Below are 24,416 nucleotides of genomic sequence, written 5' to 3'. Positions count from 1 at the left end.
TTGAAAGTGATACATAATAATTAAAAGCAAAAAAATATCATAGGACAGAAGAACTGACATTGAGAACAGGGTAAAATTCTAGTAGAGGAGTCCTGGGTAGCTCAGTCAGCTAAGCATCTGACTCTTGATCTCTGCTAAGGTCTTGATCTCATAGTCATGAGTTCAAGTCCCACACTGGGCCCAATGGAACCTGCTTTGAAAACTTAAACTAAATTACATTAAATTTCAGTAGAAAGCCCAATCTTACTGAGTCGAAGAACCAAAGAACAGAATTGAAGGCAATTCCAGACACTGAAAAGTATGGAGGATAACCCCAGGAAGGAGAAAGCCAGAAAGACAGAGTCCTAATTTCTATGTATAAACCATGTCCAAATCTCTGGCTAAGTCCTAAATCATGAAAACATGAAGCATACTGCAAGCAGATCAGTAAAGAATAACAGATTCAGTTGACATTAAAGCTTCCACCCAACATAGAGGAACCAATGTTTGCACCTAGAGTGCAGACCATTTAGGTGCCCACCAGGAAAACAACAACAACAATAAAATCCACTTTTTGGAAGAATACACCCAGACCCAAATTCTCTACAACATAGCATTCAGAGTCCACAACACAAACCAAAATTGATCAATATACAAAGAAACAGGAAATGTGATATATTTTTAAAAGAAAAGGCAATCAATGAAGACCACCCTGAGATGACCCAGATATTGGAATTAGCAGATAAAACTTTTAAAGCAGCTATTTAACTATATTTAAGAATGTGAAGAAAAATGTATTATAATGGATAAGAATATAGTAAACTCAGTACAAAAGCAGAAAACATAACATAACCAAATGAAAATTCCAAAACTGAAAAATAAATACCTGAAAAAAACCTCCCTGGATATGACAGCAGTGGATAATGAATATAAAAATAGATCAATGGCAATAATTCCAATATAAAGAACAAAAAAAGAAAAAGATTTTTTTTTTAAATGAGAGAAGAAAAACTCCTAGGGCTCTATAGACAATATCAAAAGGCCTTTTATGATGATGATGATGATGATGATGTTATGTTAGTCATCATACAGTACATCATTAGTTCCATGATTCATTGTTTGCATATAACACTCAGTGCTACATTCAATATGTGCCCTCCTTATTACCCATCACTGGACTAGCCCATCCCCCAATGCCCCTCTCCTCTAAAACCCTCAGTTTGTTTCCCAGAGTCCACAGTCTGCCCCTCTGATTGGCCCCCTTTCATTTTTCCCTTCCTTCTCCTAATCTCCTCCATGCTATGCCTTATGTTCCACAAATAAGTGAAACCATATGATAATTGACTTTCTCTACTTGACTTATTTCACTTAGCATAATCTCCTCCAGTTTCATCTATGTTGATGCAAAAGTTGGGTATTCATCCTTTCTGATGGCTGAGTAATATTCCATTTTATATATGGACTACATCTTCTTTATCCATCCATCTGTTGAGGGGCATCTCAGCTCTTTCTACAGCTTGGATATTGTGGACATTGCTGCTATGAACACTGGAATGCATGTGGCTCTTCTTTTCACTACATCTGTATCATTGGGGTAAATATCCAGTAGTGCAATTGCTGGGTCATAGGGTAGCTCTATTTTTAACTTTTTGAGGAAACTCCACACTGTTTTCCAAAGTGGCTGTACCACCTTGCATTCCCACTAACAATGTAAGAGGGTTCCCCTTTCTCCACAACCTCTCCAACATCTGTAGTTTCTTTTCTTGTCAATTTTTGCCATTCTAACTGGTGTACGATGGTATCTCAATGTGGTTTTCATTTGAATGTCGCTGGTGGCTAATGTCAAAAGGTCTTACATGAATACAGTGAAGACAGAAAAGAAGAGGAGCAAGAGAATAGGCGGGGGGGGGGAGGGAAGATTTAAGAGATAATGACTAAAAATTTCCCAAATTTGTGAAAGACTTGAAATACAGAGTCAGGAATCTCAGTGAACACCAAGCAAGATATATGCAAAGAAACATGCCTAGGAACATCATAGCGAGACTGATGAGACCAAATATAAAGAGAAAACCTTGAAAGCAGCCAAAAAAAAATGACACATTACTGTATCTGAGTTCTAACTTTTCATCAAAAGCCAAAAGGCAGTGAAATAAAATCATTTAAGTATTCAAAGAAAACTACTCTCAACCAGATGTCTCTAGATACCAAAAATAGACTTTGACAATAAGGGCAAGCTAAAGACATTTTTAGATTTAAGAAAATTCATTGCCAGGAGGCCTGAACTGCAAAAACAAACAAACAAACAAACAAACAAACAAACAATTACAGGAAGTCCTTCAGGCTGAAAGGAAGTGACACCAAATGATCTTCAGGGAAGAATGAATAGAATCAGAGGGGTAAATATGTGGGTAAATACAAAGGGCTATTTTTCTTCTCTTAATTTGTTTAGGACATACAATTGTTTAAAGCAAAAAACAATATCGTACTGTGGGATTCATAACATATGTAGATATAATACATGAGGAGTATAGCATGAAGGATGAGAAAGTTATGAAATGTAACAATATTAATTCTAATTATACTATTAAAAGTTAGGGATATGCAGTTGTAATTCCTGCAGAAATCACTAAGAAAAAATGCAAAGAAATACAGCTAAACAGCCAACAGATAAAATGTTATTCTTAAAAAAAATTCAGCTAATCCAATAAAAAGAAGGAAAAGGAGAACGTAGGAACAAAAACCAAAAGGCACAAATGGAAAACAACTAGTAATATTGCAGTATCAAATTCAACCAATCAAAAATTAAATTAAATATCAGTAAACTAAAGACTCCAATTAAAGGGCAGAGACTGCTAGAACAAATCTAAAAAGGAAGACCCAGACATATGCGGTCTACATGAGATAAACTTAAATACAAAGCCACAGACTGAATGAAGTAGAGGGACAGAAAATTCTTGCCATGCAAATAGTAAGCATAAGAAGGCTGGAACAGCAGTACTATTAGATACAGATGACCTCAAGATAGAGGAGATGATAGAGTTGAAGAGGAACACTTGATGATATGAAATGCTCAATTTTTCAGGATGACATGAAAATCACCAATGTATGTGTGCCTCATAACAGAGTTTCAAACTACATAAAGCAAAAACTGATAGGAGCAAAGGGATACACAACTCCATAATCAGAGTTAGAGATTTTAACATACCCTTTCTGGAAACTGATAGAACTAGACAAGAAATAGGTAAAGACATGGAATATATGAACAACACTACCAGCCACCTTAATCTAATTGATAATTTATAGAACACAACACCAGCAACAGTAGAATGCATGTGCTTCTTAAGTGCATAGGGTATGTTCAGCAAGACACATCACAGATGAGGCCATGAACAGGTCTCAATACATGTAAAATGACTGAAATAATGCAGAGGAGGTTTTCTAACAATAATGAAATAAAATTGGAGAGCAAAAACAATAAGATATAGAGAAAAATTCCAAATACTTGGAAATTAACTAACACACTTCCAAATAAGCCATGAGTAAAGAACACATCATGTGATGTAGGAAGTGAGAAAATATGTTGAATTGAATGAAAAACAACATATCCAAATTTGATAGCTGTGGCCCAGAGAAAAGTTTATAGATATAAAAGCTTGTATCTCACACACACACACACACACACACACACACACACACACACAAAGAGTATTAATTTGTTAGGATTACTATAACAAAGCCCACACACTGGGTGGTTCAAAAAGCAGAAATTCATTTTCTTATGATTCTAGGGGCTGAAAGTCCAAGATTAAAGTATTGGCATCTCTCTCATCTCCTTGTTGGCATTTTATCTCTTCTTTCACATGATCTTTCCTCTGCATCCCTGTCCTCATTTCCTCTTCTTACAAGGAGTCTGGTCTTATTGTATTAGAGCCCACCCAGTTACTCCTTTAACCTTCCTCACCCATCTCCAAATACAGTCCCATGCTGAAGTGCTGGGGGCTAGGACTCCAACATATACATAAAGGGGAGAAAAATTCAGCCCAGGATGAAAGGTCAGAAATCAATGACTCAATGTTCCAATGTAAGAAACTAAAGAGTAAAATAAATAATAATAATAAGAAGAAGAAGAAACGTAGAAGAAAGGAAAGAATAATGATTTTTTAAATCCATTTTTTAAAAAGATTTTATTTATTTATTTGACAGACAGAGATCACAAGTAGGCAGAGAGGCAGGCAGAGAGAGAAGGGAAGCAGGCTCCCTGCCAAGGAGAGATCCCGATGCGGGACTCCATCCCAGGATCCCGGGATCATGACCTGAGCCAAAGGCAGAGGCTTTAACCCACTGAGCCACCCAGGTGCCCCTAAATCCATTTTTTAAAAACACAAACAATAGAGAAAATTAACATGGCCAAAAGTTGAGTTCTTGGTTTTCAAACATTGATAAATTCCTAGCAAGACTGACTTGAAAGAAAGAGAGCACCAAGTGCTAATATCAAAAATGCAAAATAAGGATTAGCATTACAGACCTTACAGATGTAAAAATGATAATAATAGAATTTTATGAGCATCGTTCCACCAAAAAATTTGACAAATGAAATTTCAAATTTTCTTTGAAAATATGACTGGGAACTGACACTAGAAGAAACAGAAAACCTGCAGAGTCCACAGACTTACTGAAGAAGTTAAACTCATTATCAGAGAACTCCCAACAAATGGAACTCCAGTCCATGGTTTCAATGATGCAATACCTCAAACATTTAAGGGAAAAAAAAAAAACACTATCCAAACTTTTTCATAAAATTGAGGAAGAATGCATACTTCTTAAGTTGTTTCATGAGAACAGCATAACTCTAAAGCAGAACCTGATGAAGATATTACACAAGAAAAAGTTACAGACCCATATTCTTCATGATTACAGATGTAAAATCCTTAACCAAATATTCTCAAATTGAACCCAGCAATGTACAGGAAAAGGATAACACATTACACCCAAGTTGAATGTATCCCAGAAATGCCAAGTTTTAACATTCAAAAAGTAATCAATGCAATTCAACATATTAAAAGAATAAAGGAGAAAAAAACACATGTGATGTTTTAATAGATTCAAAGCATGGGCATACAACGCGTATACACATGCAAAAGGATACCGCTCAGTGATAACATGGAATGAAGCGCCCGTGCAAGCAAAAAAAAATGGATAAATCTCACAAACATTGAAAGGAAACCTTACACAAAAGAAGATAAAACATAAAAATCTATTTCTAAAAATTTTAGAACAGGCAAACAAATCCATAGTGGAGAAAGATCAGAACAGTGGTTGCTTCTGAAGGTGCATGAGCAGGAAATGATCGGGAATAGTCAAGAGGGAATTTTCTAGGGTGATGGTAACGTTTTATATCTTGATAGGGCAATGGATGACACATTCAACAAAACCCACCAAATGGTATATGAGAGATTAATGTTTTTCATTGTATGTAAATTTGATCTCAAATGGAAAATTCTCAAAAGATCACAAATATCAAACTCTAGTTAATGGCATGCATGCAAAGGGTTAAGGGGAGATTGTATTGATATGTGCAACTTACAATGAAATGTAATTAAAAATGGATCAGCAGGGATGCCTGGGTGGCTCAGTTGGTTGGACGACTGCCTTCGGCTCAGGTCATGATCCTGGGGTCCCAGGATCGAGTCCTGCATCGGGCTCCCAGCTCCACGGGGAGTCTGCGTCTCCCTCTGACCTTCTTCTCGCTCATGCTCTCTCTCACTGCCTCTCTCTCAAATAAATAAATAAAATCTTTATAAAAAAATGGATCAGCAGATAGGTAAATGGTAAAACAACTAAATTGTTAATTCTAAAATTGAGTGATATATGTTCACTATAAAATAATTTCAACTTTTGAGCATGTTTGATACTTTTTATAATAAAAATGTTGGGGGTGGATAAGAGATCAGCATGCACAGAGAGAGAAAAAAGGGCCTTGAGTCTGTTCAACTCCAAAATCCAATCTCTCAACTCTTAGCTGTTTATTTCTTCCTTATGAATTCAACTAAGTGAGCTACTCTCATTCCCCCATCAACCCCACCTTTTCTCAGCTCTTTGCCTTCGTACAAGGTATTTTTCCCACCTATAAAACTCCTTCTCACTAATTTTTCATGAGCAGACCCTATGAAATTAGCAGCAAATCCATTTCTTCCATTCAGCAATTCCCTCCCTTACACTGCCCAAGAACCCCAGAGACTGCTACAGTCCAGAGGGTGTTAACCTGGTTTCCCACTGAAGGGGACAGAAGGAACAAGGGACTGATCAGCCACTATGTTGCCATTGGAGACTGGCCCTGAGGACCCAACACCTGGCAACTATGTCAGCTCACTATCTCACAGTGGTTCCTGGACCACAATGATCCTGGCCACTCAGGGTTCTGCTCTGAAATGCTTATTTACATGATGGGAACTCAGATCCTCAGCGTTTTTGATGCATTTGAAGTCTAAGCCCTCCCAGAAGCACAGAGTCAGGATGGCCCATGATGTCTACTAACTCTTGGACCCAGAACTGCTGTCTCTTTTCCCTCTGAGGTCAAGCAGCTTTTCTTTACACCTTCAAAACACTCTTTTCTCCAAATTGTAGGGCTGTATATCACCCTTCTATGTGAGTAATAATAATCGTGACACTCTACTACTACTACTAGTAATAATAATAATAGTTCTTGGTGACTTAGAAGTGGTTTATTCTTCCAAGAGAAACTTTCCAAGTGGGTGTGAGATTTCCATACCCACTGCAGCAGGAAGAATTGGGTGGGGAGAGAACGGAGGTGTGCGAGAGGTACCACTTTCAATGCTTCCAAGAGCAATATTATAACATCTATCACACTGGGAAATACTTTTTAAAGCACAAGTTTTGGTTTTTGATGTAGTATCCTACTACTTGTATGTATGAGTATTTCCAAATGTATGTTGATGCTATGGTGATTAATAAAATACAAATCAATTTAAAGACATTGCTAATTCATAGTGACCTCTATCATTTCCTATATATCAGTCTGTGAGTATCAAATGTCCAGCAACTCCTGTACGTGTGAGTGGAGGTGGAGGATAATAAAGCAAATTTTAGGATTCTAAGATAGTGTTTATACTCAAAACAAGGTATGCCATTCATCTAATACTCTTCCCTTATTTTATCTAATATCTTTATTCATCCCCTTGTTATTTTTTGAGCCTCTTCCATGTGCCACACAAGGTACTTAGGTGCCACACCTACTGTTATGAGAAATATAGACATTTTCTATGATTTCAAGAAGGCCAGAAGTGAGCTAGCATGCCGTGAATTAAGCCATCGCTGAATGAGTGGTAAGCACCACTTTAAGGAAATACCTAGTAGTAAGGGAGGAATTATCAGGGCAACCTAACTAACCAGAGGAGGATCCGGCAAGATTTCCAAAGAGAGTTCTATTTAAGCTGGGGCTTGAAGGATATCAGGCATTAGCCAAGCGAAGAAGGAAAGGAAAGAATATTCTGGAGTAGATCAGGGAAGGGCTTGGATAATGGCTAGAGGCAAGAGGATGAAGGGAAACTTGAAAGAGCTGAAAGATGCTCTATAACGCTGAGGTATAGTGTACTATTCCGGGGGCAACAGGGAGATGACGTTGGAGAGGCAGGCACCAGCCCAATACTAAGGGACTTTGGGAGCCATGTTAAGTTTGAGAAAACTGAACACCAAAGCATACCAAGAAACTTACTCATTGGGCACAGAGCCAGGCTAGACTCCAACTTCACCAGGTTTTAAACTAAAACCTGCTTATTGACTTCCCTAAGATAGGACTGAGGGCAGTCATTACCACAGAAGGAGGATGACATGCAGGGGACCTGAGCCCAAGCCTGTGTCATTGACTAAGTGCAAACAGTAGGTGAGAATACATTGGTCCTTATCACCCACCTGGGACTGTGGGGGCTAATTAATCATCGTGACAGCTCCCTGGATGCAGTCAAAAGGATTATTTTTTTCCTGAATGCTGCTAGTTTAACCTGCCCAAGGCAAGACTTCACTTTACGACACTGAGACGAAGCCTTGTTGAAAATGATGAATGCCTTTTGGAAAAGAATAACATTTTGATAAAGGCCCTTCCAACCAGGCTCCAGGTTAGAATAGAGTGGTTTTCTGTGAGTGTTTTTATAGCCATTTTACAAGAAAGCCAGCTTTATCTCCGGTCTCCAAATCGACTAACCTAGAGAGGCCTTTTACGATTAAAAATCAAATAAATAACTTGCCGTTGTATCTGGCTTTCATGAGTAATTACAGCAGGAGCTGCCACTTAGATCCCAACTTTCTGCCAAAGCCCTGTGTGGATCTCATTATTCTAGCTTCTGACTCCCCAGCAGCTCCTGAAGATCACGATTTGGGTTTAAGCAGCAAACAGGGCCTCTTCTCTGCCCAGAAAATAGATGTTAGAAGAGCTTTGGGGGCTTTTTGCTGCATAGTGTGACTTTATCCTGTTTTTTTGACATTGAATTTAGCCTTTTTCTCCTTATAATCCTCCATTTTCTTGATTAGAAAATGCTTCAGTGTAAAGAGAAAGAAGAAGAAAAGAGACGGAGGGAGGAAACAGGCAGAAAAGTGACTTCCAGGAAGCACTGGGAAGCCTACGGATGAGAAGGAGAAAAATGCCCCTTTTTTGTTGCAGCTGGGTGGAGGTGCCTCCTATCCCAGATCCGAGATCTTCTGGTTACACCCTTCCCTATAGCCTGAATTCCACTTACTGGGTTGGGGGAGAAAAGGGACTAGGAAGAAGCCCATCTGGGCATGTTCCAAGGAAGTCAGTGCTGGCAGAGGGCAATTCCCATCTCTGACTTAAAAGGGAAGGTCAAGACTAAGAAAGGAGCCTACTTAGAAGCAGAGACTGTTAGCTTTTGTTTGCCTAATGGAGGAGTCATCAAGACACACGTATCTCAGAAGTACATGCATGTGTGTGTTACACACACACAAAGGTGTACGTGTTGCACCTATAATACGGCAACTAGATAATATATACTAGGAATAACTAACGAGTAGGTTGAACCTGCCTTTAACTGTTTCTGCCACTTCTATATACAATTTACTTAGATCATGGAATATCATTACTAGTTACTATAAGCATACTTAGATCCTTTTAATGAAAGCTTTGGGTAAAAAGGCTTTGAATGCTAAAAGGGAAACAAGCCTTATAAAGGTATATATTCTTTATCCCGATAATTCTACTTTATTTTTTTTCTTTTAGAGAGACTGAGCATGTAGGTATGAGCAGTGAGGAGGGGCAGAGGGAGAGAAAGAGAGAGAGAGAGAAAATCTTCAGCACGCTCTTTGCCCAAAGCAGAGCCCGATGCTGGGCTTGATTTCACCACTTTGAGATCATGACCTGAGCCGAAATCAAGAGTTGGACCCTTAACCAACTGAGTCACCCAGGTGCTCCCCAGTAATTCTACTTTATACTAAGAATTTATACTCAGGATCTATCTGAGCATACCAAAGATTTATCTATAGGAGCACTGCTGAAAAAAAAAATAGATGTTTTTGTCCTCCCAAAATTCATATATTGAAACCCTAATCCTTTTTGCAATGGTGTTTGGAGGTGGGGTCTTTGGGAGGTAATTAGGTCATGAGGGTAGGGTTCTCATGATGGGACTAGTACCCTTGTAAAAAAAACTCAGGAGAGCTCCCTTGTCTCTTCCACCAGGTGAGGACACAAGGAGAAGTTAGCAGTTTGCAATCCAGAAGAAGCTCTCACTAGAACCCAACCAAGCTGGCAACTTGATCTTGGGACTGCCAGCTCCAGATCCATAAGAAATATATTTCTATTGTTAATAAGCCACCCAGTTTATCATATTCTCTAACAGCAGCCTGAATGGACTAACACAAGTATTAATTGCCAAGTAATTTACAATATAAATAACCAACAATATAGGATTATTGAAATCATGGCACATCATAAAAAATCAATCCTCTCAAGCTATTAAAAATTATGTTGTTGGAGAATATTAATTCACTTAAGCAGACAAGAAATATTTATTTGGTACAAATGATCTATGAAACGTGATATTCAAAGTAGAAGAAAATAGCAATTTATAAATTTGAGGTCATAATAAGCTTGCATTTTCTTAAAAATTCATAAATACATGTATAAAAATGTCTGAAATCGGAAACCAAAATGTTAGCCAATGTTGGATAGATGGGAGGGGAATTATAGGTCATGGTAACATTTTTATTTATAATGAATATATGTAAACTATGTAATCAGGAAAAAATAATTTTTTTTTCAATTCAAACCAATTGTTTTGTTTATCCATACACAAAACATCTGATTTTTGCCATATGAATACCACTAATATTAACAATAACTTTTAGTTAAATAATAAGTGATGGGGTTTTGAAGTTCCCATCAACCCTGAGCAAAAGCTAACAACAAATATTCCAAGTATTGGTGGCCATAAACCAGCTAATGAATTCTAACTCAGAATGTCACATAACCACCAAGCCTTCCCAAAAGTCTCTACTGGCAAGGCACACAGAGCTCAGTCAAGGTCAAATGCAAGCATAAGGAAGTCTTCCTTTTCTCTGGGCAGCAACCCAATATTGTGGCAACCTAAACTTAGGGGCTCTACATGCAGTCACCAGCTTCCCAGAAGGTCCTGCTCCAGGTGATTCTGGTCAATAGTTTCTGAGGCAGAATCTCACCAGGTGTGAAAAGTACCAGGTGAGGGCCTTAGCTAACCTTAGGGATATTATCACCCCTCTTCTACATGGATCACATCTCAGTTACCCAGAAAGAGATCACAGTCATGACCCCATGATCTTTTTCTTCAATAGGTTCTCTAAGGAAAGGTGGGAAGATGGATCATTTATCCAGGGAAGAGAAGAGAGATAGGAGTTCTAATCAGGTAACCCACATGCTCTTAAGGTGTACATGGATTAGGAAGCATCAGATTTGAGGTTCCAGCCTTCCCCAGGCACTCCTTTGACATTACATACATTTGAAGCTCTCACTCAGCCTGGAGAATGGAGGTGAGAGATGACTGTTTGAATCTCTTGGGAAAACAAACAATCAACCTCAAAATGCCACTAAAGTGTATTAATAGTGTAGTGCAATGAGTATAAGCAGGGGCCCAGACATGAGGGTGAATTTAAGCCTTTCTACTTACTGAATGACCTTGGGTAAATTATTCAAACTCAGTTTACTCATCCACAAAAGGGGGCATGGATATACCTCACAAGGCTGTTGCTGGAATTAACAGTGAGATGGTATAGCACTTCTCCTCGGTCAGGAATGCCTTGCAGTGAAAGCTCTGGGAAAAGTAGATCTTATTCATCTCAGCTCTTAGTGCCTTCCTCTCAAGGTCAAGCTCAGCTAATAATTTCAGGGCTCCTACTGCTATTTCTCCACCACATAACTCTCTGCACAGTTGTATCCTCCCCGAAAATAGGATCCTCCGGATCACCAGTGACCTCAAAGCTCTCAGTCTTCTTTCCTCTTGAGTCACTTCTGCTTGTCTACCTACTTCTTACATCACCATCTTTGTAGAGCTCCCCAACGCTGATCTTTCTCCTGACTTTTTAATCTCTTCTTGGTCTATTTCATCTTCAGTGCATGGAGCTCACATCCTCAGGCATGAGGGAACTGGGGATTCAAATCCTGTGCTGGCCCTTCAGCTACATTAATGAATTCACTTAGAAAATATTGAGGCCCTGGGGCACCAGGGTGGCTCAGTCAGTTAGGCATCAAACTCTTGGTTTCAGCTCAGCTCATGATCTCATGGGTCATGGGATCAAGCTCTGTGGCAGTCTCCCCACTCAGGAGGGTGTCTGCTTGAGATTCTCTCCCTCAACCCCCACTTTCTCTCTCTCTAATTAATTAATTAAAATAAAGTAAATATTTTAAAAAGAAAGAAAATATTGAGGCCCTACTTTGTGTTAGAATGCTGTTCTAAGTGGTAGGTATTCCACAAATAGACAAAACGGGGGGGGGGACATCCTTGCCCCCTTCACTAGAGTTTTAGCAGGAGAAACAGATTGCAAACAATAAATAATTGAAACAATTCAATACATCAGACTGTGAGAAATGCTCTCTTTCCTGAATTAGAAGAGAAAGGGGATGGGGTGTCATGGAGACAGGAGTGAGTTGCAATTCTAAAAAGGATGATCAGTGAAGGTCTCATGGAAAAGACAAAATTTAAGTAACTCCTTCAGCACATTGTTTAAATTTTAAGGGGCTCAGTTTTCCCATTTACAAAGTAAAGAAATAGTGGTTCTTCCTGGTAAGATGTGAGCATTAAATAGGATAATGAGTCATCAACAACATGACACTTGGCCCTAGAAGGGTCCCAGCAAATGCTAGCCCCTTGTCCTTCTCTTTCTCTTTTCAGTCCCTAAACACAAGTGTTTTTCAAAGGACTGGGCAAAGCCCATCCTTCCTTGATAACTTTATCCCCTCCCACAGCTTTAGCTCTTTTTTCACCTCCAATGACCCCCAAACGGCCACATCCAAGACCTTCTTCTTGTGATTACCTGGGGGATGGCACATCTCCACTGGCTTATAATTAGAAGTTGACTTCTTGCTGTTTCCAAATGGGATCCAACTCCTTCCTGGCAGAGGTGATATGTTTCATCTCTATAAGCCTAGAACCAGCATAGGAACCAGCTCAGAGTCACCACTCAAGAAAGGTTTATTAAACAAACAAATGAGCGACATATATTTTATACTTCAGTTGAATATTACTAATTTATCATTTCCATCCAAATGTCCTAACAGCACCATGTGGAAACATATATATAAGCACTTTCATGTACCTTAAGATATTACAGATGCTACACAGGCTGTTCTGTGACCTACATCTCTTGCCACTGAGTATTATGTTTCATCATTTCTGAAACAGCATCAGTGCTAAGATATGCCATTATTTTATGAATCACTAAGCAATAATAATGTTGCCTATTAACTATGACATAATGCATATCACCTAAAATTACTTTATAATTTTCTTAAAGGGATCAGAGACTTAGATTGTTACATGCTATCTTTGCATACATAGGAAAAGGAAAATAGTTATTCCTAAAGCTTCTTATTTGGAGTTCAACTTGACTCTGTGACTTTTTGTCTCAGTTATAAATGTCGGTGTTTTTCCAAATATTTGCATGCTCTGTGACATCAAAAACATTGATAATGTTGCATTTCTTACAAGAATCCAAGACACATTATAGCTGGTTCTTTAACCAGCGATACAATTATATAGACCTGGCCTATTTTTTATGTTCCTTTGATTCATCACAACCACCCATAATCATGATTTTTCTTTCAACCCAACCACTAACACTCATTCTGCCAGTTCTAACACTGGCACCTTTGAGATTTGCCTGTTTACACAGGAAATGAAAAACTGCATTTTCTCTACACCCAGACCTCTGGCAATTATAAGATACTTTCAATTGTCAGAGGCATCCCAATGACAAAGATGTCAAATTTGTTAAATAGGCAACTCAGAAATCTAGGAAATGTGTTATATCATAAATATTTGCTGTGCCATTGAATCCCACAGGACTGGCTTAATGACTAATATATAACTAGCACTGATGAACAGCCAACAAACACTGAAACTGAGGGCATTCTGTGTGCCAGACTTTGTCCTATTCACTCCAAATAGACTTATCTAATTCTCACACTACAGAGCATATGATGTTACTATACTTTTAATGAAATGAAGACATCAAGGCACATCAGATTTGTTATTTGTTAATAAAGAGCAAAAACAGAAAGCAAATCCAGGAGTTCTGAATCCAAAGTGCACAGACTCAACCTACACTAGTCACCATTCTATAACAGCATGGGATGCATAATCTAGCAAATCAATACCATTGAGTGGATCTTGATGTTTTCATTGCATAGAATGAAGCAATAGTCATTCTCACAGATAAACATGTGCCAATATCTGCTGGCTATTTCCTCAGGACAATTTCCCGAATTGTCACTGTTGGGTCTAAGATACAAAAGCCTTTAAAGATTTTGATATTTAAGGCCATGGTGTCCTTCAGACAGACTGTCCCAACTATACTTTCACCAGCAGTGTGTGACAGGGCTCAGTTCCTCATAACCTTAATTATCAGGTATTATTGTGGGTTTTTTTTTTAATCTGTACCAATTTGAGGAGAAGCAAATAAATACTCACCCCAGTTGTTCATCTGTCTTTCTTTGATTTTCTAGTAAGTTTGAAAGTGTTCTCATATGACTATCAGCCATGTGTGGTTCATTTGTGAATGATGGATCTCCTCTTTAAGACTACAGAAGCTTCCCCCAAATTCAGGGATTCTCAGATTCTCAACAGCTGAGCCCATATATCCAGTCCTCTGGGGGTGCCTCTCTGCTTTGTTCAGGCTCTAGATCAGTGGTTCTCAGCCTTGGCTACACATTATAACAACCAAGGGAGCTTTAAAAATATTAAAGCCTGAGACTTATCCCCAGAGTTATTTATTTAACTCGTATACAGGCAGGCTAGGCATCAGGATTTTTTTTTAAAGCTCCCCAGGTCATTCAAATGTGCAGGGAGACTGAGAAACCCGGCTTCAGAGAGAGGCCCTACTAATGGTATACTAATGAGCATCTGGAGATGCAGAAAAATTACCTTCCATTAGCATCTGCTCCTAGTGTGAAGGGCAGGAAGATGAGGATGTACGTGAAAGACAGAGGTGAGGAGGGAAACAGATAGATTCATCTCCAGTGTCATCTCATTTGTCTCACATATTGACTCTATAAATATTTGAACATCGACTATGATAATAATGGTGTACATTTATTGAACACTTACTATAGGTCAGGCTCCCTTCTAAAACCCTTACACATATTCCCTCTAATAACCCTAGGAGGCAAGTACTCTCTTTATTCCCACTGAAACTGAGGCACAGAGAGGTTAATCATTTGCTTACAGCCACACAGAAATTAAGTGGTAGAGGTAGGATTTGCACATGAACAGGCTAGCTCTGGAGTTCCCCGTCATAACCCTGCATGCCAAACAATGTGAAAGCGGTTGGTATATCATAATAAAAAAAGCAGGTAACAGTCCCTGCTTTCACATAGGCTAAAGCTTACTAGAGGATTATGAATATAAATGAATAAATGCACAAGATCTGAAGGAAAATACAAGGTGCTATAAAAGAATATAAACATATATTCATGTTCATAAAAGCATTATTCACAATAGCCAAAAGATGGAAGCAACCTGAGAGTCCACTCATGAAGGAATGGATAAAGCAAAGTATTCTACACATACTATAGAACATCATTCAGCCTTAAAAAGGAAGGAAACTCTGATAAATGCTGCAAAATGGATGAAACTTGAAGACATTATGTTAATTAAAATAAGCCAGTCACATAAGGACCACCACTGTATGACTCAACCTATATGAGAATAGAGTTGTCAAATTCTTAGAGAGAGAAAGTATAATGGTGGTCATCAGGGGCTGGGGGGTGATGGGAATGGTGAGTTGTTATTTAATGAGTATAGAGTCACCATTTTAGAAGATGAAAAATTTCTGGAGATGAATGATGGCAAGGGCTGCACAATAGTGTGAATGTTGCCTGGGTGGCTCTTGATTTTGGCTAAAGTCATGATCTTACTATCTCAGGATTGAGCCCTGCATCAAGCTCTGCACTCGGGAGAGAGTCTACTAGAGATTCTCTCCCTCTCCCTCTGCTCCTCCCCACACTTCTCTAAATTAAAAAAAAAAAAAAAAGGTTAAGATGGTGAATTTTATGTTAGGCATCTGATAGATAGATAGATAGATTGATAGATAGATGATAGATAGATAAATTTCTAAAAGAATGTAACCATAGGCCCCAAATTAGATTGGGGAGGGAGTCAAGGAAGGTCTATTTCAGGAAATGACATTCAAATTGAGACTTGGGAATCAAAAGGATCTGCTAGGTAAAGAGGAGAGAAAAACTATCCTGAATGGAAGAATGGCAGCTGCAAGGGCCCTGGGGCAGTAATTATGCGGCAGGGGAAGCCTAGGGAGTGAGAACCACCTGGTGCTGGGTAACCACCTGGTGCAGGGCTTCACAGACCTAGACGAGGAGTTTGGAATTTATTCTAAATGCTCTGGGAAACCACAGGCGGATACTGAACAGGGCAATGAAAAGATTTGCTTTACTTTTTATAAAGCTCCATCCATTTGCGCTAGAATAGTAGCTTGGAAGAGGGCAAGTTAGAAAGCAATCACCACAATGTGAGTGAGTATAGATGTTGAGAAAACTGAAGTTCAGAGAGGTTAAGTAACTTATGCAGGGTCACACAGCACACAACTCTCAGAACTCAGAATGAAGATCTCTGATTCCAGTGTCTGTATTCCTTACACTTTGTAGATGAGAGAGAGAGAAAGAGAAAGAAATTAGAACATAGAGGAAAGAAGATACCTCATAGTTCAGACCCTCTGGGGACAGAGAAAAGCACTATTTCCACTGTTCCTCTACAGATGTTTCATATTTATGGATGTGAAACCAAACAATTTGACTATAAAAAGGAGTGGAGAAGGGAGAAAGGCACACAGAGAAATGGAAAGGCAGGAAATGAGAAAGGAAAAAGGAAAGAAAGGAACTTCCCAGGAATCCTACCACACCAACTCCCGCATCTAGGCTCTCAGAACCACTCCCACAGCCCTCCTAGGCTCAGGGAGCAGAGCATGGATCAGCAGGTTAAGATTCGAGGGCAAGAAGGCTCCCAAGTAGTGCTTGAGGTTATGCGTATTTTGGAGCAGACATATTGGGTTGGGTTCTGAGGCCCACTGGCAGCTTCCCTGTGGAGAATACCAGGGCAAGCTTCTATAACTTTGAGCCCTCAGGGTGTTGGAGCATCATTAATTGCTTGGAAGATGTGATTGGGAATAACAAAAAGGATTAATGAGCCCATCTTTTGAAAGGTAAGAAAAATCCCTGGCAGGGCTGAGTCCCCTCTCTCCACATTAGGTCATGTACCAACAAACACAAAGCAAAACTCCGGTTTACTGCAACCCACCGATCGGAAACCTTCGATTCCTGGGCCCCTTTGCCATCTTCCCCATGAAGCAGAAAAGACAAAGCCTTCAAAAATAATAATAATAATTCATGTTAGAGATCTATCCAAAGACCCTATTTGGGGGAATGTACAACATCAAATCTGAGAGGATTACAGCTGAAAGAGACCCCAGAAGTGTTTCTTGTACAACCCCTCATCTTAGAGACAGGGAAAAGAAGTGTCTTGCCCAGGGCACATGATCTTACTGGCTGGCCGTCCAGTCCTCCTTCTAGCACATTCCATGCCACTCTCCTCTGTGTCTGCAATGGTCCCACAGCTCTGTGAAAGAGTGAAAACTCTGACCCACACCCATGCAGCTCCACACTATATAAAACATCACCTCCACTGATTTTTGTCAGCCCTCTCAAGAGGTAAAGGGGCTGATAGGAAAGGACTGTGTTCTTGTTTGTCTTGGCAAGTGTTCTGGGTGCAGAGCCTAACATGTAGCAGGCCCCAGAGAATGGAGGTTGAATTAACAAAACTGCTGTCTTTTGTCCATTGCAGACTAAGCGCTGGAGCTGAGGGCTTGACCTCAGTCTGCTGTCTCCACATCACCTGTGAGGTCAACCCTGTTACTACCCTCCATTCACAGAAAGAGAAACTGAGGCTTGAGACAATTCGGTGACCTACAGGGTTCCCAGCTCTCCTTAGACGTGCCAAACCAAGATTTAAGCCCAGGAAGTTGGAATCCAGAATCTACTTTCCTAATACTATACAATTTTTCTCTCCTTTGTCTCCAGCAAATGAACAAATGTCCATTTGGCAAATGAGAACCAGAAGGCCGAGGAACTTGCCTGAGGGTGCACAGCAAGTCAGGCATGAAGTGAGGTCTCTAAGCCAGTCCTTCAGCGGCAAGCCTAGTGTCCCTCCCTCCAACCCTAGCCGTCTGCACCTTAGCTTCTCAGCTGAATTGCCCACCATACAGCGGCTATAGTAGGAACATCCAAGAATCCACTTCTGGAATGGAAGTGGTGGTTGTACCTCAAAGACCTCAGCTTTTGAAGGTGGATGCTCCAGACTGAGTTCTGGATGCCTGGCATAGGGCTGGCTGACTTTGAGGTTCATCTTGTTATGCATCAGCTACTTCTCAGGACCAAGGGAATGGTCCTACCTCTCTCAAGAATTCTGGTATGACCTCCTGGCTATGATTTATTAGGATAGTTAATACTCCAGATACACACAAACCTTATTATCTGAGACTCGGTATAGCACGGTGTTTATCATGGACTACCACTTCCCAGATGGTTGACTTACATCTTTCTACCTTAGGTTTCCTTATCTACCAACAGAGATAACAATAAAGCCTACCTCCCCGGGCTGTTGCGAAAGCTAAATGAGCTGTTCCCTGAGAACCATGGAGGGCAGCGCCTGGTACACATGCTCCATGTGCGTTAGCTGTTGGATACCTTCCATTCAGGTAGACAGAAGCTGTAGTTTATCTCTGTAAAGATCTCGAATTTCGTGGCTTTCGTGTTACATATACCTAAGGAAGGAAGGAGAAGCTCCTTGGAAGTGAGGAAGGGGAACAAGACGGGAGAGGTGCACAGAGAAACCAAGAGACAGCTTTCACACCCCAGGCCCACAAGCCTGACTGATGGGGCTGCAGAGACACTAGATATGTGCAGGGTTGCTTCACGGTGCCCCGCCACAAAGCGAGGCTCAGAGTTGGGAAGGAGGTTTTCTAGGGAGAAGGACTCTGCAAAAATACCTCAGCTCCTTCCTGGGAGCAGCTGGGCTGACACAGGCAATGGGGGAGAGCGTTGTAGAATTTTCCCAGTAGCCGAGCAGGCACTGGCCCGTGAAAAGCAGAGAAGGCACAGAGAGGAGGTCACAGAGTGACCCTGGGGGCTTTGAGGTCTGCCTCACCACCAGGCAGGGGAGGAATATTGAGGTGGTAGACATTTGGACTGCAGTTGAGGATACTGAGCTAATGCACAGATTTATTAGTGTGCCTGTCACAGCGCAGGTGTCCCATAAACAATAGAAAGGCCCAGAAGATTTTCTATGAGGAGGGCTGAAAGTATTTTGATTGACTCTGAATCATGAAAAAAAAAATTTCATCAGGGTCATGTCCTCTGGGTAACTGAGGCTACGCTGTGAATATGAGAGATTTTCATTCATTTGGGGGGAAACCAAGGAAGGTATAACATTTCTTTTCTGTAGCCCAAGTTGACACACTGAACATTTTTAAGCATGAGAGAAGTTGGAATCAGCAAAGGGCATTTTGACAGCACTGAAATTTATGTCTGGCTGGGAGGAGATAGTACCCCACACTTTTTAAACAGTTTCGGTCAGAGGGAAAAAATGTAAAATTGGTCCCTAGCTAATGAGGCCTGATCTTCCTTTTATGGTGCTCTAGTATGCAATTAAGGTTAGCTTCATGTAAACTGCCAGCACGCTCAGACTTTTAACAGCCTTATGTATGTCAGGAAGGAAAATAAATAGTCCCCTGTTTGTGCTTTATGCGGGGGAATTATTGAGATAAACAGCTTGGGCCTGACAGGTGTGACTTCTTGCGGCTTAACGTGATGGATTTGCCAATGGCAGCTGGAGCTGATAGCACCAAACTGTTGATGGAAATAAAACATGGTGGAGATTCTGACAGTTCTATAAGTACAAGAGCCAGGCAGGGTCTGACTTTTGATTGCGAGGCCCTCAGCCTTTTGGTGTCTGGGGGTGTGGGAAGAACTGGAACACAGAGATGGGAGAGACTCATCTAGAGAGTACGTGGAGTCCTAGAGCTCGAGGAAGTGAGAGATGGGGACCCGTGGGGGTCTAGAAAGTTCTAGCCCAGCTGTTCAGGAGTGAACCCCAGGTCTCCCATCCGTGCTATTTCTGCTGTTCTAAACTGCTTTCTAAGTACCCCGCAGAATCACGAGCAGGTGGACTCTGACGTGTAACCTGCATTCGGTCCCATGTTGGCCACTACCTCCTTGCCCCTGGTTACCCGCTCCTGTAATCTCCGTTGTAACCCCCATTCTTCACCACCACTAGATTTTCCCAAAATGAAGATATGAGCATGTCTCACACCTTCTCCCCTGCTTAAAATCCTTTGATAACTCCCCTCTGCTCTCAAGATAAATTTGTCACATTTGCTTGTAAGGACCGTCACAAACCTGACCCATGCCTTCTTCTCCAGCTTCACAATCCCCATGCCCCACCCACCCAATCCCTATAGTCCAGTCATTCTGAATCATCTGGTCTTTCCCCAGATGTAGGGTTGCCAGATAAAATACGTGGTGTTGGGTTAAATGCAAATTTCACAAAGACAATGACTGACTTTTAGTATAAGTGTATCCCAGGTATATTTGGGATATAATTAACCTAATATATTATTCATTGTTTATCTGACATTCAAATTTAACTAGAAAATCTCCCTTTTTATTTGATAAATCTGACATAAATCTGGCATCCCTACTCCAGTTGGATCCTGATTTTCCTTACCTCTGGGCCTTTTAAAAATGTACTAACCTGGGGCGCCTGGGTGGCTCAGTGGGTTAAGCCTCTGCCTTCGGCTCAGGTCATGATCCTGGGGTCCTGGGATCGAGCCCCACATCGGGCTCTCTGCTCAGCAGGGAGCCCGCTTCCTCCTCTCTCTCTGCCTGCTTCTCTGCCTACTTGTGATCTCTCTCTGTCAAATAAATAAATAAAAATCTTAAAAGAAAATGTACCAACCTGGAGCACCTGGGTTGCTCAGTCAGCAAGTGTCCAACTCTTCATTTCAGCTCAGATCTCGATCTCAGAGTCATGTGTTTAGGGCCCATGTTGGGCTCCATGCTGGGTGTGGAGGTTATTTAAAAAAAATATATATATATCACCCTTTAGCTACAACACCAAACTTTTCCCTCTGTCACTGTTTGGCTAATTCACTGAGTTAAGGACACCAAAACTACATGTTCACCTTCATGTTGTACCATTTTTGCTGGGCTGTGGCTACCAAGTCAGTAACTATATTTCTAAGCTCCCTACATCTGGGCAGCTTGGTGGTGGGGAGGTGGGCTGTGACTAGATCTTACCTCTAGAATGTGAGAATAAACATGCATATCACTTCTGGCCCAAAATGGGTAAGAAGCAAGTGTATCTTTTCCTTCCTATTTTCTCACCTGACAACTGCAAGTAAAGGACTCCAAATCCTAGGACATGGTGGAACTGCCAGATGGAAGGAGTCTGGATCCTTGAATCACAATGAGGAAGGTCACTCAGAGACCAATCATACTGGCAGTTCTGTGGATGAGAAGCAAACTTCCATCTTGTTATCACTCAGGTGTGGGGGTTTGTTTGTTACAGCAGCTAACATCATCTTGGCTAATCTGCCCATTATTTCGGTCTTGGCATTGATATCTCTCCCTCATAAATGATTCCTCAAACTGGGTTAGTGGACCTCTTATGTGCTCCCATAGCATACCCTCCATCCTTACTTTGTCAGTAACACCTACCATGTGGTATTGTAAGAGACTCTACTTGTCTGTATAGATTTCCTACTGGACAAAATGTTTCTTGGAGGTAGGGATAATAATTGTTTTGGCCACAGTTACATCTGCAAAGCATAACATTGTCAAATGAACAACTAAGTAGTGTCTCTTTGATTGTGTTGGGTCTGCTTCCTGATTTTTAATAGTGATGTGGCAGATAAGTGATTTCTAAAATTCCTCCAAAACATGTAATTCAGGAATTATGAATATAACTGAAGAGGAAATCTATGGGTTTTGCTTTCCCAGGACCCTATTTTCTACTGGGGAGTGTCACTCCTTCCATTCCCATGGTTCTGATGGGCTGGGAATCTTTGGGACTCATGGCACCCAGCCCCAACCTTTCACTACCACAGAAGAAGGTCGGTGGCCCGGAAGGAACACTGGTGTTCCATCCTCCTACAACAGTGATTGGTCAGAGACAGGACCAAAAGCCAATCCAGATTCTTCCCTTAGTTTATATATACATGTTGGAACACAGAAGCTGTTTTTTCTACTGGGGATTCTGTGGGGGAAGGATGTGCATGGGGGCCTCTTAGTAGCAATCTGCTCCATTATTAGAGAGTGTGTCTACAAAATGAAACTAACACACAAAGGAAATCAGAGCAAGAATGAAGAAAAAAATAGAACCCCAATATCATTTTCTAAGTTCCTGAATCTAGCTGTGCCTGAAGCCAACCACCTCTGGACTTCCTTCCCATTTATGTGAGCCAATAAACACTGATTTTGGCTTAAGCCAAATCTTAGATTTTGTCACTTACTTCCAGAAAAGTGCCGACTAATGTAAAAATAGTAGTTTTTGCGGGTTTAAAGTATAATATAACCAGAATCATACACTCTTTTGCATAAAGTAGGTATAAGATATATAAAATAAAGTTTACTGAATTGATTAGGATGAACTAACAATAGACAAAATGAGTGTCCTCATATTTAACACAAAAAGTGAAGCATGTGTCTACAGTATGGTCTCTAAAAGTGAAAGAAATTAGAAAAACATTTTTAAGGGGTGCCTGGGTGGTGCAGTCGGTTAAGTGCCCGACTCTTGGTTTTGGCTCAGGGTCGGGATCTACGGGTCATGAGATCAAGCCCTGCATCAGCCTCAGCACTCAGGGAGGAGTCTACTTAAGACTCCCCTCTCCCTTTGCCCCTCTCCCTTCAAATAAACAAGTAAATCTTCAAAAAAAAAAGAAAAATAGAAAACCTTTTAAAATTCAGTTTCATTCTATAAGAACAAACCTAAAAAATAGTTAAACCATGTAAGTTTAAAGATTTGGAGAGCTTCTGTCAATAGGCACTTGTTCTTTCCTTATTTTCATGCAGTAGTGGAGGAAGATCATTTTCAAACAAACTGTCTGATGACTAGCTGTAGGGAAGCCACATTGAGGCAGCTGCCAGCTTATGAAAATGCCTTGGCAACCAAGTCTATGCCCTCCCTGTCCCCAGTACTGCCAACTGACCCAGGAATAGACATACCTTACCAAGCCAGGGTAATCACCTTCTGTCTACCTGGACCTTAAAGCTTAGACAGAGACACAGACAGAATCGAGGTACCGGGTCCCATGAAGAGCCCATTCCAGAGAGAAGGAACATAAACCTTGCTTCTGTATTTCAGAGGAAGTGCTTGTTTCTGCTTTTCTGATTCTTGATTGTCTATTTTCTCCACCATCCCTGTGAGCTTCCCAACATCTGTTTCCAGAATGGTTTTCTTTGATTAGACACCATTGGGTTTTTTACTGACAATTAAAGAAACTTCACTGATTCACTTGGGGTGAGACAGGAGTACATTTTTAAAGTGGGTATCAGATATCATTTCTCCTGGGGTCCATCAACCATGCCCTGCTGCCAGCATCCCACTCCTGAACGAGCCACTTCTCTGCCCTCCACCATGTTGAGGGACAGCACCCCTCCCACCATCGCCAACATCCTGAAACTCAAACCCCCAACTGGCCTCAGACATGGAAAACTTTCCAGAGTTGCAACTTTTACATCATTCGACACAGTTATGCAGAATGGTTTATTTAGCTATTTTGTTGTGCTTTCTCTCTGTCTCAAATTTGTCTGCTCCAGGGTAGGATTTTTAGCTTGGCCTTTATGTACTCCAAAACTTTATGTTTTTCACAAAAAACAAAACAAAACAAACAAACAAACAAACAAACCCCACCTTGCTCCAGAGACGAATTCTGTTTCTACTCTTACAGGGAAAGTAACCGGAGGCAGCTTTAAAATACGGTTTGTTCTTGCTTCTAGCCTTCAAGATTCAGAGCTACTAGAAGTCAGAGTCCCAGTAGCCTGTTTGCATGGAAAACCTGGTTTGCATTCCTGCCTTGGAACACCAAGCATTAAGACAGGCACACCTGGGTTTCTTGCTTCTTTATTTTCTTTCAAGGTTGTTTCCCTCCCTTGAGAATCTGGTGCCTTCTTTGACACATTTAGACTCCTTTACAGGTTACAGGACACCAAGTATCATCCTGATCTATTGTTCCTCTCCAAACTCTATCAGTAATTCAAAGTCAAAGAGAATAATCCAGAAGAGAAATAAATGCTTCTCTTTGTCTCTAGAATCCTTTCTAAGCATCTGGCGCTCCTCACATAGCTGAGGTGGACAGGCCGTCTGGCTACAGGCAAATAGGAAACAGGCCTCCGTTCAGGTGGTCTGCTGCTTGGTGTTCATTGTAGGCCAACAAGCAATAACAGCTGTCCAACAAGGAGGCTGACACACTCCTGTGTAGACAATGCAAAGAAGTCCTCCCCTAAGGCTGCCAGCATGCTGTGACGTCTTCCCACAGCATCACTCAACTGGCTGCCAAGAGGGAGGAGGGACTGTCTTTCTTCACTGAGTAGGTCACATTGAATTGACCAACAAAAATCATCCAAAGGCCGTGTCCACACTTGGACAGTCATCCTGGCT

Source organism: Lontra canadensis, unplaced genomic scaffold (assembly GCF_010015895.1).
Source record: "Lontra canadensis isolate GAN:19392208 unplaced genomic scaffold, GSC_riverotter_1.0 scaffold93, whole genome shotgun sequence".
Classification (NCBI taxonomy): domain Eukaryota; kingdom Metazoa; phylum Chordata; class Mammalia; order Carnivora; family Mustelidae; genus Lontra; species Lontra canadensis.
Note: the sequence above shows the minus strand (reverse complement) of the source record.